Source organism: Trachurus trachurus (genome assembly GCF_905171665.1).
Source record: "Trachurus trachurus genome assembly, chromosome: 13".
Taxonomy (NCBI): domain Eukaryota; kingdom Metazoa; phylum Chordata; class Actinopteri; order Carangiformes; family Carangidae; genus Trachurus; species Trachurus trachurus.
Window position 1 is genome coordinate 2,711,345 of NC_139892.1, and position 19,707 is coordinate 2,731,051.

Genomic DNA, 19,707 nt, shown 5'->3' on the forward strand with positions numbered 1-19,707 from the left:
ATAATATAATAGTTAAAATGGCCAGAGCACAGGATGGAATCACTGCTCCCTTTGAAGATCCAATCTACCTTGAAGCAGCTGCATTAGATCCAGCATTTTCCCTCATGTGGGTGGAGCACCATGTGCTGTGCAGTCCAGAAGTCAAGGCAGAGGTGGAACAACAGGTGAAAGGTATATAATACTGTAACTCATTTCTTACAATTTGATGTAATTGACTGCAACAATAATACTTGCTCAGTTCAACCCACTGCATCATCATCAACAATAATACTTAGTAATTAAGGGCTCTTTTTTCTCTGTTGGCAGTAGGGATGTGGAGATTCACCGATTCATATCGGTGGTCCGATATAAACGTGTGCGATGCGACTGCACCGGTAGATTCAGGCTACATCGGACATAATTTATGGTTGAATTTGCGATGCATCTCTTCTAGCCTTCTACATCGGCAAATTCCATGGTTAAATCGATCATTTCATTTTCCGAGGCAACCTGAATGCACCATCGTCAAAGCCGGGTGCGCAGCCTCCTGCCCCTGACAGGTCGCAGCAGCAGGCAGCAGCAGCTGTAGCCAGAGCCGTAGTCAGAGCCGCCAAGAACAGTAAACAGTCCGAGTGAAGCGGTGGGTCAGCGTCCCCGGCTGTAACTAGGAGCAGGGCCGTGGTTGTGGCTCTGGTTGTAGTGAGCTGGGAAGCGGTGGTAGCGGCGGTTGGTAACCGCTAGTTAGCGGTAGCGGTTAGCATCTGGGACAGCTAGCAGGGCTAGTACAGTAGCTCTCCTACTCTGCTGCACTGAGCTACACCTGAGCTCTGTCACTGGCTGGAGAGAAAACACAGACTCCCCACCCAGAAATGTCCTGTGGACAAAAAAACATCTGTGACTTGTCTCTTTTAAGTTGTTTTGTGAAGCACTTTGTAAACTTGTGTTTTTAAAGGTGCTATATAAATAAAGTTATTATTAGTATAATATAGCAAAAGACCAACTGCAGAGGTGCCACCACACAAGACTAGCCCATATGATTAAGCTGGATTTCATTTCTACCATTTATTTCCTCTAGACTGTATCTTTGAAATATGATTTATTGGTTTGCCCTGTAAAAATTAACCAACATCCCTCAAATTGATACAGAGAGTAAAGCAGAATGGTATTGAGGTAATAAACTTGATATGGGAAAACTCTCATATCACAACTGTATCAAACATCATATTGAACCGAATCTCTTTGTAATTAAGTATATCGTTATCAAATCGCATTTGAATCGCATCGCATCGTATCGACAGGAGCTTCAGTGTATCGTTAATGTATCGTATCGGTGGCAGCGTATCGAGATGCGTATCGAATCGGCCTCAGTGGTGGAGATATACAACCCTAGTTGGCAGATCTCATCCTGCAACATGCTGCAAAGGTTGAGCAGCCAGTGTCTCCTGCAGAGGAAGAAGCACAAGATGACCCTGAAGAGAGGGAAGGTCTCTTTGCTGCATACCAAAAGAGACGGAAGAAAGATGCTGTGACCTCTCCATCACTACAGCTGGGCCACTACTTGGACATATGTGAAGGGCAGAAAGTACTCTCATTCTGGGCAACGCACATGAAAGGTCTTCCTTCATTGTTCAGAGTTGCCACCAGAGTATTGTCAGTGCCAGCCTCCAGTGCTCCGGTGGAACGTGTGTTCAGCCACGGTGGAATCATACTGCGGCCCCACCGGGCACAAATGACAGACACCCTGCTGGCTAATCTGGTCTTTTGCAAGTGCAATGCCTCATAGGGCCTTGAGAAAACACATTCCCTCACTCACTCACGCACTCTCTCTCTCTCTCTCTCTCTCTCTCTCTCTCTACTATTCTCTATTATTCTACTATTCTACTACTCTACTATTTCCTACATAAATATCGGATGCTTGACCCAAAAATCTTCTTTAAGTCTTAAATCATTGACCGATGGTGGAAAAAGTTGTGTTTGTGAAAACTTTTGAGAGAAGCTCCACTCAAAGTGTCTCCTAACTGAATGTAGTTGTTCAAAATGTTTGACAGCAGCTCTTTGTGTTTATCTGTTATAGTTATTTCTAGTGTTACATTGAATGCACACCTGTGTGAAGAGTTTTTGTCACATTTTTGTGACTCGGCTCAGCTGCTCACATCAGCAAACTGCAACACGTAGGCTTGATGTTCCTGGTGTTAATCACTCATTTGACATTTGTCACTAAGAGGAACCAGAGCCGTGACCAGTGCTTCAACCTGGTCACGTCTGGGTGCAGCTGGTTTTTAAGTTTTTATGTGCAAGTTTCAAATTGAACTGGTTTTGACGTGTGTTTCCATCACGGTGACAGTCGGGCGGCCTCAGTCAGCTGGTCAGAGAGTCCACGGGGAGGAAGGTGGACAATCCGGCTGGTCCTATGTCCAGGGTGGGGAGGACTTTCTGGTCAGTCTGGGTGAGTATCTGTGTTGGAAACCACATTGTCCGATAGCAATACAGCAAGTTTGTGTAGAAATAAAAAGAGAAATACCTTCCAAAGTCTATTGTCTATTAATTTACAAATACACAAATACACTCCTATTATCAGTCTTGGCTGTATAATTAATGCCAATACACTAAAAAAAAAGATACTAAAGATATCTCTAATTTTTTTTCAATTTTAAATAGCTTTATTGGCATGAGAACGCAGTGCTTATATTGACAAAGCATATCACAATACAATATTAATAAAAATAAACATATGAATAAGTGGCAGAACATTAACAATAAAATATAAACAACTTAACAATTGAGACGATTATAATCGATTTGTTTGGGACTCGAAATAGAAATCTTAGGACTTGGTTGGGACTTGAAACAAAAATCTTAGGACTTGGACTTGACTTGGGACTTGAGAGCAAAGACTTGAGACTCTACTCAAGACTTGAGAGCAAAGACTTGAGACTCTACTTGGACTTGCAACATAGGGACTTTCTCCCACCTCTGGTTACTGGGCAAGACTATTACAGTGTTAGATATTATTACCATGTTAGTTATGTTGAAACTACCCATACGTTTCTAAGGAACAAAGCCCACTACACTTTGCAGGCAGCAGAAAGGTAATTATGGGTTAACTATGGTGACATTTACAGCAGTTGCCACATTTACCATTTGCTTTAGGGGAAACAGATATTGCAGCTAACAAATAAGGTAAGACTGTGGAAATTACAATTACATCAGGTTAATCACACTGAAAGTATTTGACTATGTCATGGAAACGACAGGCTATTTACTCTGTAATTACCCAATACATAGCAGTATTTCACTGCAATTCTACTACTACAACTTGTTATTACGTCTATTTTACTAGACTGTCATTTATTTGCCATATTTCTTGACATTACCATGCAATTAATAGTTATTTCTGGGCTATATTTCTCAACATCACTACACAATTGACCATTAGGCTATTACTGGGCTATTTCTTCACAATTAAAAGTTATTTCCTGGCTATAATTCCAACATTACTATGAAATTGACTGTTATTTCTAGGCTATTTCTTGACATTACTACGCAATTAATTATTATTTCTTGGTAATTTCTTGACATTATGACATAATTAACTCATTGAGTGCCAACCACGTAATTTCTCGTTTTTCGTTCCCATGCGTTGAGTGCCGAAAACGTAATTTTACGTTTTTTGCTTTTTTTTTAAATTATGAAAATAGACACTTTAATACACATTATATGTAAATTTGGGGACTCTACGACGAGGAGAACTGAAATAGATGACGATCAAAGTCACATGACAGCTCATGATCTGGAAGTTTTTATCATAACTCGGCTTCTGCAAACGAGTTCTGCATGCAGATGCAGCAGCTGCTGCAGCGCAGCTGCTCTGCTCTCACCCGCGCTGCTGCTCCAGCTGCTCGAGCTGCTCGGAGCTGAACCAGGAAGCTCTCAGCCGACAGTCCGCCCGGTCTTCATCTGGAGCAACACCGTGTCCTCCCCAAAGTCCTCCCGCGGTAAAATCTGATGGTCTCTGGGCCAAAGCAGACCGGCATCACCGACCCGAACCACAGAAGGACCGCGACCACCGGCGGGACCGGTATTCCCGAGCCGCGGTGGCCGACTGACCCTCACGCTCCGCGGGGAGAAGCTGTGACACGGCACGGTGCGTCTGTGTTATTGTTGTTTAGTGGCGCCCCCCCCGCCCCCGCTGGTGGTTTTGTGAATAGAACAACAATTGTTGTATATATTTATCTTATACGAGCCCGTTGATCCAGAAATGCGAGTGTCAGAAGAGCGACAGACACAAACAGCGCACCTTTCATAAAAGACGCTCTATCTCCTTTTCTAGAAAAAAAGGAGGGATTTTGGTGAAACCCAGCCATGTTTAGCTTGACTTTTCTCAGGAACAGAGGCACGTAGAAACAAACGGTTTGTGGCCACTTGAAGCATTAAGGTAAACCTTTCAATTGAGCCACAGTATGTGTTGGTGGCAATAATATAGAATACACTGTGGCTCTACATAAAAAGTCAAAAATGGTCTAAATTGCCGGTACACTTGACTAAAACTTTGGAAAGGAGCGCGGCACTCAATGAGTTAACGGCCTGGAAATTAAAGGGTTACCGTTTGTTTTTATATATATAAAAATATTAATAATAAAAACCTTCAAGCAGAATTTCAAAATAAAAGTCACCATGTTTGAATTAATCTGATTATTGGGGTCAAAAACAGAAAAGGAACCAGATCATGGGGACTAATTAGAGTATTGATTAGAAACAGTGTCATCAGTTTGCTGTCGTTTTTACTTTCTGTCCTGGTGAATCAGTTGTTTAAACCAACACTAAGTAACTTTTCAACCTTCATATAATATTTTCATAACTTTTGTGATGGTACATCGACTTACAACAGGTTGAATGACACCTCTGTCATGGCCTGAGGGGGTCTGTATCATTATGGTCTGTATCGCCTTCACTGGCACTAAGCAGCTTTGAGGATCATGGCAGGAACCCGGCTCTCACTTAAGTTTCACTTTCACTTTCGCGAGTCACAACGAGGAGGGAGCAGCAATGCGGCACCTTTCCGTCGGATTGTGTATGTGTGTTTACTGAGAAATGATCCGCTGGTAACAGAAACTTAGTTTGGACGTCTTCTGTTAATTTCCATGCACCGGGAGATCAGGATGTTTACGGTGCTACGCGCTGGTGCTCATGGGAAATGGAGTCTTCCTTCAGACAAAACACTACCGCTTTGGGCCACTGGCGCCGCCAAACTCAACCAAAACTGAAAGTTCTTTAGTACTGCTTTAATAAAGCTCTGTGTAAAGGCCCTTTCACACCGTGGACGTATTTTTTGTGCGAAAAATTTGCGCGTCAATATTTTTTTCGAACCCCGGTTTTCATCACGGGTCCTTTCACACCGACCGCGAATGTGTCGCGGTGAAAATGCGACATCATTTTTTTTCGTCGTGAGGCCGATTTTTCCGAGCTTTCGCCCAGCGAATAAACACATCAACCAATCATGTGGCGTGAAAAGGAGGTAGGCTACGTCACACCCCCCACGTCAGAACACAGACAGCTGTGTCCCAACAGACTCGGGCCGCCACAGTCTCTCACAGGAAAAAAAGTTGTTGTTTTTTAGCGTTTCACCGTCTTTGCTTTCATCTCTGCCAGTCAGCCCCTCCACCTGCCATCTCTCTGGCGTGCGGTCGCACCGCACGTACACACACTGATACACACGCACACACACGGGCGCATGAACACGTGCTTGGCCGCTAATGTAAACAATGTAAATAACCTGTGTCTCGGAGGAGAGAGGAGAGGAGGAGAAGAGAGGAAGAGGCAGAGGAGGGGGGTAAGTGGAAAGAGGAGGAGAAATAGCAATGTCAGGATAGTGATCAGACAGTGAGCTGCTGTGTTGAGTGAAGTTAGTAACAAGACAACAGTGGCACAGCGAATAGGCTACGTGAGGGATAATTAACAGATTAAAGACATGACGTGGAGGTGAAGAACCACCCGTCGCAAAGCGAAAATTTGGAATATAATTGTCGCATCTGTCGCATATTCATGTCGCCGCCGGTGTGAATGGTTTTGATGCTAAATATTTGCCGCCGAATATTTCGCAATTTCGTGTTGTTTATTCGTTACGTCCGCGGTGTGAAAGGGCCTTAAAACAGATTCTTCCCCTCCTTTTATTCTGCATTCACCCAGGTGAAGTCCAGGTTTGAAAATCTGGTACTCGACTGGAGTAAAGTTGTGATGTGATATTATAAACAAGACTATAGATTATAGATCAGGCTTCCTGACATAATAAAACTTGATTATCTGCAGCACTGAAGCATCAACCTGCTGAGATGGAACAAACTTTAAGTCACTGAAGTTGTTTTGAGTGTGATTTTCGATGTTGTTGCTGTTTCCTGAATTTTATCTGTTGGTGTCTGAGATGATCGATCAGCAGAGAACGGGTCACATTATTATCTGAGTGTGTCAAATATTAATGTGAAAGGAAAACTGAGTGTCAGAATCAGTCCTAACGTGAATTTTCCCTCTTTATTATCACGAAAAATGAATTGCCTTTTTGTGGGCAAGGGATATTCCTTTCTGTGTTTGTCAGCAAGTCTCCCTGAAGCCAGAGGAAGCAGTCATCTGGTTTCTGGCTCAGAACCACGGCCTCAGACTTGGATGTGCTGGTTCTGAACCCTGGTTCACATTCAGCTGCAAAACGACCCAGTGAGCAGTGAAGTCCTAACGGTTACATGCTGCTATTCCGACATGCCGCTATTTCGACATTAACTTCTAATTGTCGGAATAGCGGCATTAACATTATTTTTCAAGTGTCCCACTATTCCGACATTTTTTTTTTCATTGTCGGAGTAGCGGCACTTTACTATTTTTAAAACATTCCGCTTTTCCGACATTGATTGATTACCTTATAGTCAGACGTGTCGTTCTGATTTTTTTAAATTTTTTTTCATCTGAGACACTGTTTCTCATACACAAATACATAGACCTATTAGAGAAGAAAAAACAAACCCTCCAAGTTTAAAAACACACCGGCAGCTGAGATTTGGGAGGTTTTTGTTTTTATTGTAGCTTATTAAAATGCAAGATCATTTTTCTGCCTGATTTATTGCCCGATGCCATGTATCTCGCTTTCTTTCCCCCACCCTCCGCCCGTTGTCTTCGTTGTCACTTTGTTGTCACTTTGTTGCCGCTCCACAGAGCGCACATGGCTAATTAATATGCACGTGCTGACCATATATGGTTGTGTCTAGGCATTCCGGGGGCGGAGGTGTGTTCACGTGCGCAACTGCGCACCATTCTTGGATCCAGTTTGATTTATCAAAGAGAAATTGTGGAGAGTTGTGCACGCACAGTTTGATAGATCTGAAAAAGGTGTAAATATTTTGGGTGTCTTTTCGCCGTAGGCCTAAGCAAAACATTTAGTAGCAGCAGTTTTACACTGCTTACTTACAGTTTTGATAAATGAGGCCCCAGGCCCTAAGCCCAGAGCCCAGACGCTCACAGCTTCTCCGTGGCTCATCCGCGGCGCTGTCCGTGGTGCTGAAGGTGACAGGTTAACTTGACAAACAAACTGCAGCATAGTTCTGTTTATCATGTGTGTCAGTTTTGTTTGTGACTTGATAGTTGAGTTGTTGAGATTAAGAACAATACTCCCTCATCAAACCGGTGATAGGCATGCTGAAAAGAAAAGAGAGAGAGAGAGACGCGCCTGGGTATCGCAGCTGTAAAAAAAAAAAAAAAAAAAAGACGACGTGTCGGAATAGCGGTATCAAAAAGTGTCGGACTACCGGCATGTCTAGATAGAGGGATGTCGTAATAGCGGGATGTCTAAATAGAGACATGTCGGGATAGCGGGATGTCTGAATAGCGGGCGGACCCCAGTCCTAACAAAGTCGTCAGGGCCACATCATCCACGAAGAGCAAAGATGCAATCCTCCTTCAGCTGTGCCTCCACATCCTGAGACCTTTATTTGTCTTTTATACACTGTACAAAAACTTAGCATTTATTATGTTTAGATTAACATTACATACAGTCATATCTCTGAACAGAAGAAACATTTTTATTTTTTTGTTTGTGAGTCCAGTGAATAGCTATTTACGTTATATGTTATAAGTTATACATTACTGTAAAGTTATATGTTTCTGTGATTCTTTTCTTTCCATCAGTAGCTGACTGACAAAGCAGCCAGCAGGCTTCAGCATAATCACTGTATATTATACCTGATACAGTGAAAGAAACGGCAGTCATGCAATGCAACATTAGATTTACTGCAGTTTTTAAGAAGCTCATGTATAGAAAGTATTTTGACAGGTTGTCTTGGTCTGCTTCGGCAACATAAAATGTATAACTCCATCATGCATGTTCCTAATATGTGCAAATTCTATTTACATGATAACGGTCCTCCCCTGAACAAGTGGGGCGCATGACGTCCGTCCGACTACCCATTTCTCCGACCATACATTTCTTTATTTTTGCGTCCATTAGTCCGACCTCCCATTTCTCCGACTTAAGTAGCCCTAACCCTTAACCTTACCCTAAACCTAACCTTAACACTGTAGAATGGGTAGTCGGAGAAATGAGCCGTCGGACTTTTGGGCAGTCGGACTGATGTATGCTCCCCGAACAAGTGGAGGTGCTAAGTGCTGGAAATGGAACAAAAAAAACAACGAAAAAAAAAACAGCTTATATTTATATTTCATCCTATATTTAGCTTATATTTATTTTATATTTTTATATTTATATGTGTAATCCCTACCGATAACAATAATAATGAATAATAAATAGAGAGAAAATATGTATGTCTTGGTTAACTGTTATTAAAAAAGTGTTAACATAATATTTTATGAAGGTTAAAATAGTTTGATGAAAAAGTGCAGCAGAATATTTTTAAGCCTTGTCCAGATCTGTGTCTTCCTACAGTTCTGTCTCTGAGCTCTTGGTGCAGTTCCTTCGACTTCATGGATCTCATTTTGCTCTGATATGCAAATGAGTTGTAAGGACCTTTTTAGACAGGTGTGTGCCTTTCCAAGTCATGTCCAAACTATTTAATTCAACATAGCTTGACTCATATGAAGGTGTAGAACCATTTCAAAGAAGATGCTCAGGTGATATTTCAGTTATTCATTTTCAACCAATTTGCAAACATTTCTTACATTCCGGGTTTGTGCTGTCATTATAAAGTCTATTCATCTGTCCTCAGGAGAGACAGTGAGACCTACACAGGACACAGAGACACAGAGGAGCCAGGGCCGATCCAGAACCCAGGATACAGAGGTTGAGTGAAGGTGGTGTTGAAGGTGTAGAGGTGGATCAGTGAGTCAGAGGAGACACTGTAGAAGGACAGAGTCCCAGCAGGACAGTCCACATACACTCCTACTCTGTGAGAGACCCAGGAGGAGGTGGAGATGGATGTTTGTCTGTTGTTATGACAGACAGAGTAAAGACCATCAAAACCAGAGCAGTTCAGTCTCCAGGACTGACCGTTCCCTCCAAACCAACAGTCTTCATCGTCTCCTTTCCTTCTGATTCCTCTGTAACTCACTGATATTTGAACCTTTCCTCTGCACTCGACCTCCCAGTAACAGCGACCAGTCAGACCAGTTGAACACAGCAGCTGGGGCAAGAGGTCAAATCTGTCTGGATGATCAGGATATGACTGATCCTCTGTCACACATGTGACTGTCCTGTTGTTGTCAGACAGTTTCAGGTGTCTGTTCACCGAGTTCACGTCCAGTTCCAGTTCACAGGCGTCTGATGGAGAGAACAAGACACAACACAGCTGCAGTTTATTATCTGTTCAACAATTTCACTGACAATTAAGATAATTAATAATTAACTAAATAATTCATTCATTAAAGGAGTCATCACCCGGAAATCGCATTTTTCCTTGTTAAAACATGTATACTGGTGTTGGACCTCAGTGGAAACTTGCCTGAAAACCTGGGGTTTGAAAGTGGCTGAGTTTTTTCGTTTGGGCTCTTTGTTTAAGCCAGAGTAGCTCATGAGGCTGCACACCACAACATTACGAGATTTTGATTCTGCGCCTACGGTGACGTCACCGTGGCGCCTGCTTTCATAAACACACCTCTCTTCCACCACCCCGACTTCTGCCGCGCCGCCATTACGGGTTGTTTTATTTCCCACTGTAGCGCTGTTATTTCGTCACTTTATTAAGTTTTAATAATTTTTAATGCGAGAAAGTAAGGGTTTAGATCCCCAATGTGCGGTTAGTTTATCCAAATGACGGCTGTTTAGAAGTTTTCTCCGCGTTGGGAGAAGTGAGGTGCAGCCAGCTGCAACCAGCACCAGAGGAGCGGAGGAGGAGTGACTCCTCAACCCGCTTGCAGCGCTCGATTACCTGGCCGAACGACATCGTCATGCCGCCGAAAGAAACTATCGTTAATTTATTAAGTTTTAATATTTTTTCATGCGAGAAAGTAAGGGTTTAGATCCCCAATGTGCGGTTAGTTTATCCGAATGACGGCTGTTTAGAAGTTAGCTCCGCGTTGGGAGAAGTGTGCAGCCTGCTGCTGCAGTGAGCACCAGAGGAGAGGAGGAGTGACTCCTCAACCCGCCTGCAGTGCTCGTTTAGCCGGCCGATAACAACGTCGTCGTGCCGCCGGAGGAAAGGGTCGTTAATTTATTAAGTTTTAATATTTGTTAATGCGAGAAAGTAAGGGTTTAGATCCCCAATGTGCGGTTAGTTTATCCAAATGACGGCTTAGAAGTTTGCTTCGCGTTGGGAGAAGTGAAGCTCCAGCGAGGCAGAGGAGCGGAGAGTGACTCGTCAGCAACCCGCCTGCAGCTGCTCGTTAACCGGTCAAACTACGTTGTCATGCCCGCGGAGGAAACGGTCGTTAATTAACTTACCCGCAGGTTTGTAGAGGTTTGTTTGAATGAAAAGTGAAGCTTCACACAGAGCAGCAGCAGCTTTGCACCGGGGCTCTGTAGCCTACGTACAGAAATCACCACATTTGCATCAATAAATACATGTTTTACAATGAACCGATACAATTTTGTTTTATTTTATGAAGTTATAACATGGTTACGGTACACGACAGAGCAGCATAGTATGCGGTTTCCAATACAGCCTGCATGTAACCCACAGGGCCAGCCACCATTCCGGCTCTGTCCTCCCTGCGTCCAATCAATGCGCGCCTCATTACATATTAATACAATGAACATCCGGACCAGTCAAAACCTCGCGCCTACTCTCACGAGAGAATAAGTTTAAGAACTGATTCAAAGCATTTTAAGGGGGATTGGATACATAAAAAACCAGGTGATGACTCCTTTAATAATTAAAACGTCAACAATGCTAACCTAACCTTAACCCTACAATGCTGGATTTAGAAACCATCCACACACTCTGTTTATACAAACACCAGTTAATATGTTAAACACTGACTGTGTCTGGTATTTTGTGGAGTGTAGTTAGGGCTGGGCGATAAAACGATAACGATATATATCGCGATATAACTTTACTCAATAGCAATATGAAACGTGGTCGATAGAAAGTCGATAGGTTTCATTCATTCATGTTTTGAAACAGCCAATGAAAACGAGAGTTGCGCCGCGCTGAACCACTGGCTGAGCCAGCCAGGTTAGGTTGACACAGCACAGGAAGACTGTACACAGCACAACAACACGTGGTAATGTTTGGGCTGCTGCAGCCTGGCGTCAGCAGCGGGGCATCGCCAGTAAAAAAGAGAGAGAGGATGTTGCCTCGAAAGAAAAAATGGAGGAGAACTAGGACGAGTGACCGCGAAAAGACGTGGTACGTCATGTTTACATTAACCCAGATTGATGGAACTCTAATACAGTACTGTAAACAACACTAAACTTTAACCACGGAGACAGCAGGCAGTCGGAGCGGCTCGCCGTCACACATCAAAGGGAGCGCAGTCACGGCGTAGCCGCTCTGCTGCTGCTGCTCCTCACACTGAAGCGACACACAGACGCACCGCAACTGTTGTGCCGACCTAAACACTGGCCACTGGCGAAGCAAGCGCTAACCGCGGCTTCTCTTCCTTTTTCTTTCGCCAATTAGACGGACCACGTCAGGTCCGGGTTTTAATTTCCAGGTCCGTTTATAACTGTAGCAGCAGCAGAGAGATGGAGCAGCTCCTGTATGGGGAGTGTGGCTCTGATTTAACTCCTGTCTGATGTAATGTTAAAGAACGCCTGAACAGTGTTGTGATAATGTCTGTAAAAGACCCAGTGCTGTTGTACTGTATATCAGCACTCATGTAATGTCTCTTGTCCAATCAAATAATAATAATTATATTATTATTTATAACTGTATAAATATAATATCAGTTTTATTTATCTGAAACTGTTATTACTCATTGCTTTTATATGTTCATCATCATTACATCTGAAATGTTCAATTTTTGACGGAAAATAAATATTTAAATCAGAAATAACCTTCTGATATCTTCAAATCTCACTTGTGAGTATGATGGAACATTTAGGCTTGACAAAAACAGTGACTTGAGTCCTATCGTGATATATATCGATATCGACTGATATGAAAAAAATTATCGTGATAGGATTTTTTCTCATATCGCCCAGCCCTAAGTGTAGTGGAATACAGCAACAAACATGTCGTCTATCCAACCTTTTCAATTCGAATCGAATGCAATGTTTTCTATGGAGGACCACAGGGGACACATCAATTAAAAAGAGGAATTTCAAAAAAGATATGAAAAAGCAACTTTAAAACAGTCATTTAAAACACCATTTAGAAAATACACAATTGAATTCTCAAACGAATAACTGAATTCCAAAATCAATTTCAAAATTCCTTTTGAAAAATAGAAATGAATGAATTTGCAAACTGAATTAGAAAATACAACTTTTAGTCGTCTTTTAAAAGGGCAATCCCATTTTCTATTTGGATTCCCATTTCCTAAAAATGGATTTTCTAAATCAACCTTTGAAAGGCAGTGTTCTTCCTGGTCCTCCACGCTTAGAAACTGCAATGCAAATGAGCTCTGAGCGGAGATGTAAGAAGCTCTCTGACTGTAGGAGAAGTTGAACAGAGTGCAGACTAACATAGCCACAAGCAGCTGCAATTTTCACAGTAGGACTGTTTATGAGTCACATTATGGTTTAAAGCAGTACTAAAGAACTTTAAGTTTTGGTTGAGTTTGGCGGCGCCAGTGGCCCAAAGCTGATCTCCCGGTGCATGGAAAGTAACAGAAGACGTCCAAACTAAGTTTCCGTTACCAGCGGATCATTTCTCAGTAAATACACATGCACAATCCGACGGAAAAGTGCTGCATGGCCTGCTCCCTCCTTGTCATGACTCGTGAAAGTGAAAGTGAAACTTAAGTGAGAGCCGGGTTCCTGCCATGCTCCTCAAAGCTGCTTAGTGCCAGTGAAGGCGATACAGACCATAATGATACAGACCCCCTCAGGCCATGGCAGAGGTGTCATTCAACCTGTTGTACGTCGATGTACCATCACAAAAGTTATGAAAATATTTTATGAAGGTTGAAAAGTTCCTTAGTAGTCCAGGCAATTTAGCTAATTTTGGACCCAAAAATAGAACTAATTGTCACAGAAGGTTTTTCACCATACATCATTTCTATGAGGTGTCTAGAACAACATACTAAAAGTCCTAAGAAATCCTAGTTGGGGAAATATGTTGAATTTGCATCATTATTTACTGTATAAGGCTATGGTGCCGACAACAATACACCCCAATGGAGCTATTTTTTTCCTTTACTCCTATCACAATGAAACTTTACATGATGAAAGTATCCATGAAATGTAACATTTTTTATATTACAAGTTTCTTTGGAAATTAATTTGAATATGCAAATGAGCCTTACACTAATCAAATATGCCCAAAATACACCCGAATAGGCTTCTTTTTTTCCTTTACTCCTACCACAATGAAACATTGCACAATGAAAGTAGACATTAAAAGTAACATTTTTTGTATTACAAGTTTCTTGGAAAATGAATTTGAATATGCAAATGAGCAATACACTAATGGAATATGCCCAAAATACACCCGAATAGGCTTATTTTCTTCCTTTACTCCTACCACAATCAAACTTATAAAACTTACTCACACAATAAAAGTATACATGAAAAGTAACATTTCTGTATTTCAAGTTTCAAGTTGGAACCATTGCAATGAGTCTGGAAACATTATTTTAAGGCCGAAAAAACTGCAATGTTACTTTAACTTATTGAATGGAATGTGTTAGTTATTTGGCCCCTGTTGCTGCTTGTGGCTTTATGGCTTCTTGACCATAAGTCAATTAGTGTTGAGCTCATTTACATATTTAAAATAGATTTTCCAAGAAACTTGAAATACAGAAATGTTACTTTTCATGTATACTTTTATTGTGTGAAGTGTGACTGTGGTAGGAGTAAAGGAAGAACATAAGCCTACTCGGGTGTATTTTGGGCATATTCCATTAGTGTAAGGCTCATTTGCATATTCAAATTAATTTTCAAAGAAACTTGTAATACAAAAAATGTTACATTTCATGGATACTTTCATCATGTAAAGTTTCATTGTGATAGGAGTAAAGGAAAAAAATAGCCCCATTGGGGTGTATTGTTGTCAGCACCATAGACTTATACAGTAAATAATGATGCGAATTAAACATATTTCCCCAACTAGGATTTCTTAGGACTTTTAGTATGTTGTTCTAGACACCTCATAGAAATTATGTATGGTGAAAAACCTTCTGTGACAATTAGTCTGTCGTAAAACGCTATTTTGCCTGGACTATAGTGTTGGTTTAACATTTTGCAGGCGAGAAAGCAACCACATAGACATACTGTATGTGGTCAGTTTATCCAAATAACGCCTGTTTGTATGTGAAAAGCGGTGACCTGCCGGTGTTTCGGTTTAACATGCGCTGACCTGTGCTGAAGCAGGACTGCAGAGAGTCTGCCGGCCCTGCGGATGAAGCGGAGTGGCTGGTTGCTCCAGCCCAGTTTCTCCTCTCCTCCGTGGTCACACTGTGTGTGTTAGAGAATTGATTAAAACACACAATGTTGTGACTGTATAAATCCTCTTGAGACCCAGCAATGCATTTTTGTACACTGTAGTTTTTTAGTCCCGTTGTTCACTACAGAGGACAACTGGCCCTTTACAATCATATCTTGTGTGTGGGGGTGTGCCCTTACAAACTTCCTTTGTGTCTCTTTTAAAAATGGCAGACATCTCAACAAGCACATTTTATGGAAAAGAGTAAATGTGAGCATGATATTGACAATTTTAAGTATTTTGAGTCCTATATGTTGATCGTTTATTATAAATAAACATCTCAGCAACATTTAAGTGATTTTTCAGAACTGGATTGTTTACTTTTCATATGAAAAAAAGCTAATTTTACTAATGTACACTGTTGTGGACATCGGGACTCTGTACTTGTACATTTTTTTCAGGGACAGTTTTTGACAGAGGGGAGATTCAGAAATAGATATATTGGAGGATGAGAGTCAAAGGAAAGATGATGACCCTGTAGGAGAGTGTAAAAGTTCAGATGAGGAAGAGCCAGATGAGGGAGATCAAGACACAGAGCTGGTGAGGTGCACCATTTGCCTCTATGGGCCGAAACCAAAACATAGGATTTTGAGGTTTTAAATCAGTGCAAAATGAATGCCCATGGAAATATGCTCCAGAAAACAGATCCCATGATTTTATTCTTGACTCTAAATAATGATTAATCAATGAAAACTGCTCATGGATGGACAACAAGCTTTTGGTTGAGGTATTACTGTAAGCATAGGAGTATAAGATGCAGCCTTTTTCTCTTTTGCTCTAAAACGTCTAAATGCTCAATGAAATAACATCTCAGGAAGAATGTCTAATGATTAAATCACAAAGACACATGGTGTAGTTGATAAAAAAGAATGAAAACACCATAATTGACATTAGTTTTTTATATATATCACTGTACTTTACAAGATAATTATAGGGCCGTGCTCCACCGGGAGATCAGTGGTTCACGGTGGTCCAGTCAGACCACCGTGAACCGTGAAGCTAGTAGCTTTTGCCTCCCGGGCACTCAGCCCCACGGAGCAAAAATACTCGTATGCATCTGGGCGTGCGAACGGTGGCACCTCTACCTCTATGGCCGTTCCAGCCAGACCACAGTCACACACCCAGGAATGGGACTGTGTCCTCTGGGGCCTGGACTGTTTCCTCCTCCGCCAGGAAACAATTACCGTTGTTGGTATACGTCTGCCCCTGTTGCAACTCTTATGTTTTATTTTCACTATTACCATATTTATTATAATATTTATTTATTATTATCATTACTATGAATAATCATGCTGCTATGAGCACTTTGCCCACCACACATAACAATCAACATCTTGCTGCTATGAGCACTCTGCCCTTTGCCTACCTCATACATGTTTAAAGCAGAAGTAAGCGGAATGTTTGTGTTAATATAAGTCTTAAATAGTTATATCTTCCGACAGCAATCACTTACATAGAGTGTTTGGTCCGAAACACGGGTCTGTCAGTCACTCTGCTCTGCTGTAAGCCGAGGAGAAAACTTTCCTTGTATCCTACAACCTTTATCCAATGAGGAGAGAGAACGGCATGAAGGGCTGTGTGTGCAGCCAAGGTTGTGTTAATGTTGTGTTTGTGTTGCGCCCTGTTGTTTTGGCTTTTGGCGCAGAGGCTGCCGTAATGCGGATGTAGAGAGGCGACTGAAAAAGTGAAAGTAAACAAGACACATTTTGCCTAACATTCAACGGTGTGTCCTCACTTTATTAACACAACAATGAGGGCCGGATTTACTAAGATCCCAGATAGAAGGCGCTATATTGTTTGCGCCCGCTATAATATTGCGAGTTTGGTTAGTGCACGCAAAACAGGTGATCTACTAAGAGTAACCCGCTAAATGAAAACACGTGCAAACCGCAATATGTAAATGAGGGTTTTGCGCGTGTAATGGGAAATTTTGGTGTAACCCATTGTATGCTGTACAAGGGTTGTATAACCATGTTAACTAAGTGAACTTCCTTTCACCTTGTGGAAAGTGGTACTCAGCTAATCCTTTTCTGATACCTGTATGACACAAATCACTGAATCCACACAGAGCAGGTTAAAGGTCAGACCGGTGCTCTGTGTTAATTTACAAGGGGAGTTGTGTCCTGGCGGTGAAGACAGGCACAGCTATCACAGCCATATATTTTGTCTGTTGTTCAAAAGTGTTTTGGGAACTATAAAGACAGCGCCCGGGTGAGCCTCTTCAGCTCACTCACTCACTGACTGTACTCCTGTACAGTTGTGTTGTGTGACTCCATTCATGAATGCCTTTTATTAAAACTCAAGAAAGACAGCTGGCGTGTCCAGTCATCCTTTTTTAAATACTTTGGTGAAGGAACAACATTTTTTGCCACCACAATCTGGCGACCACGAAGGGACCCCATCTGTGAGCGGATTTTTTAGTTCTGGACCAAAGGTGCTTAGAGTGTGCACGACAAGAGCTTGGGCTCTTGGAAAACCTCAAACTCCCCCACAAAAGAAGGTTGAGAAGAGGGCCTGACGTCTGGAGGACTGAGAGTCCCCTCACTGTTGGGGTCCAACGAACTCGGTGGCTACGGAAAACACCTCGCTGCTTCTTTCTGGTGAGTTTTGAAAAAAGAAAAAGGCCGAATTGCGCAAAGTTTGCCTCTCTGCCTACTATTTAAAAGTAGAGTCGGCAGACGTGCCGGGCACCATATCTCTCCCAGCGGAAGGATGAAACACGGTGTTTGAGAGGACAGGCTTTCCTAGGTTTTAGAATCTAGATGGTCAGAGGGCCGTAACCCTCGGGTCTGAGGGCCGAAATCCTCCGGTCTGAGGGCCGTAAACCTCATGGAAATAATAATAATAAGGTTCAAGACCTTATTCTAGTGGTTTGAGTCCACTAGATTTAGCGGTAAAAGGAAAAAATAGGATTCAAGTCCTTATTCTTGTGGTTCGGGACCACTAGACTTAGAAGTATATTTGTTTGTCTGTTTTAGGTCGGCTTAACAATTTTGACTGTCTGAAAAAATAAGAGTAAATTAAAGTTGGAATCTGTTAAATGAAAATAAAATAAAAATCCAAATTTAGTAGTACTATTTTCATGGTAAATTAATTAGTAATTAAAGAAAAGTAACCTAAATTTGTCTGTTTAAAACAAAATCATAATTTAATAGTGACATTTTTCTTATTACTATTAAAGGAGTAATAGTGAGTAAAAAAGTAAAATCTAAATTTGATTTCTTTTAAATAAAATTGCAAACGTCTGAGAGAATAATCATGGGAGCAGAGAATAGTAAACCCTCTGGAGGTAATCCATCCGAGGGACCAGATTATGAGGCCCCAAATGTAAAGTACATGATGATTAACTATGGGAAGGAAGCCGTAGCCCAATTAGATCTGTGGGTCAGAGAATTAAAATTTCCAAGAACAGGAAGCCTCAGCGTTAAACAGCTAGAGTTCCTACACATGAGATTACAGATAATGGCGGAAACGCAACTAAATAGTAAAAATAAAAAAGAAAGGGAAATTGAGATAGACTGGAAAGTTTTTGACATGTGGATGCATGAAGCAGAGCGTAGGCAGGGCTCCAACAGGACCGTGCCCCAGTGTGTGAAGCTGGATCCGGACCTGGACTCTGCTCCACCTGCACCTCAACAGCCACAGCAACACCAACCTCCACCTCCACCTCCACCTGAAATTCAGCCTGCACCTGGCCCTCAACCTCAGCTTCCACAACTCCACTCATCGCCCCTATCTCCATCTGCATCTTTAACCACATCACCGGATCTGGCGAACGCATATGCCACTCTACAAGAAACACTCAGAAACCTGAGTCTGAGTCCCCCACCGTACAGCCTCAGCTCCGCAACGCGGTCGGGCCTGGGTTTCAAGAAAATCACAGACTCGGCCACGGCCGAACCAGGAGCCGAGGGACACATAACAGCCCCCATGATTGAAGTGGCCGCGGGAGATGGGCAAGTACAACTGGTGTACAGGCCCTGGCCAGCTCGCAGCTGCCACAGATATCAGAGGGAGGCGAAAAGTTTGCCCAACAAATCATGTCATTGGTGGCCTCACACAGACCAACGATTGATGAACTGAGACGGCTGCTGACAATGCACATGAAAGAGGACTGGCACAAGATTGCCCCCACAGTTCGTGGGGCAGAGAATCTAAGACTGGTGAACTGCGACATGGAACATGCCGACAACGACGGATACATGGCAATTGTCAGAGAACTATGCGCAAAGGTAAAATAACTTTTTCCCATCCTCGTAGACTGGCAGAAAGCCAGTATCACCCAAGGGGTAGACGAAACTGTCGCGGCATTCCTCCACAGGATGAAAGCGGCTATGGTCGCTCACGGCGGCATGACATCAGAACAGGCGGAAGGGAAAGTAGGTGGAAAAATACAAATCACAAATCACCTCTGCCTTTGTGTTAGGACTGAGACCTGAAATCTCCAACCATGTGCAACAAGTTTTCTTGCCATGGCGATACTCAAGTCTGGAGTTGATCGCCAGCTATGCACAGGGGGCAGAGCAGAACTTCAATAAGGCCAAGGAGAAAAAGTTGAGGGCTCAGAAAAGGGCAGGGGATAAAAAAATGAATAACATCATGGCATCGCTGGCTGCAATTCAAGCAGTTCAAGTCCAGGAACAGAAGAGAGAGAATGAACGTGACCGCGGCCCCCACAAAAGTAGATGGCAAAACAGAGGCCGCGGACGTG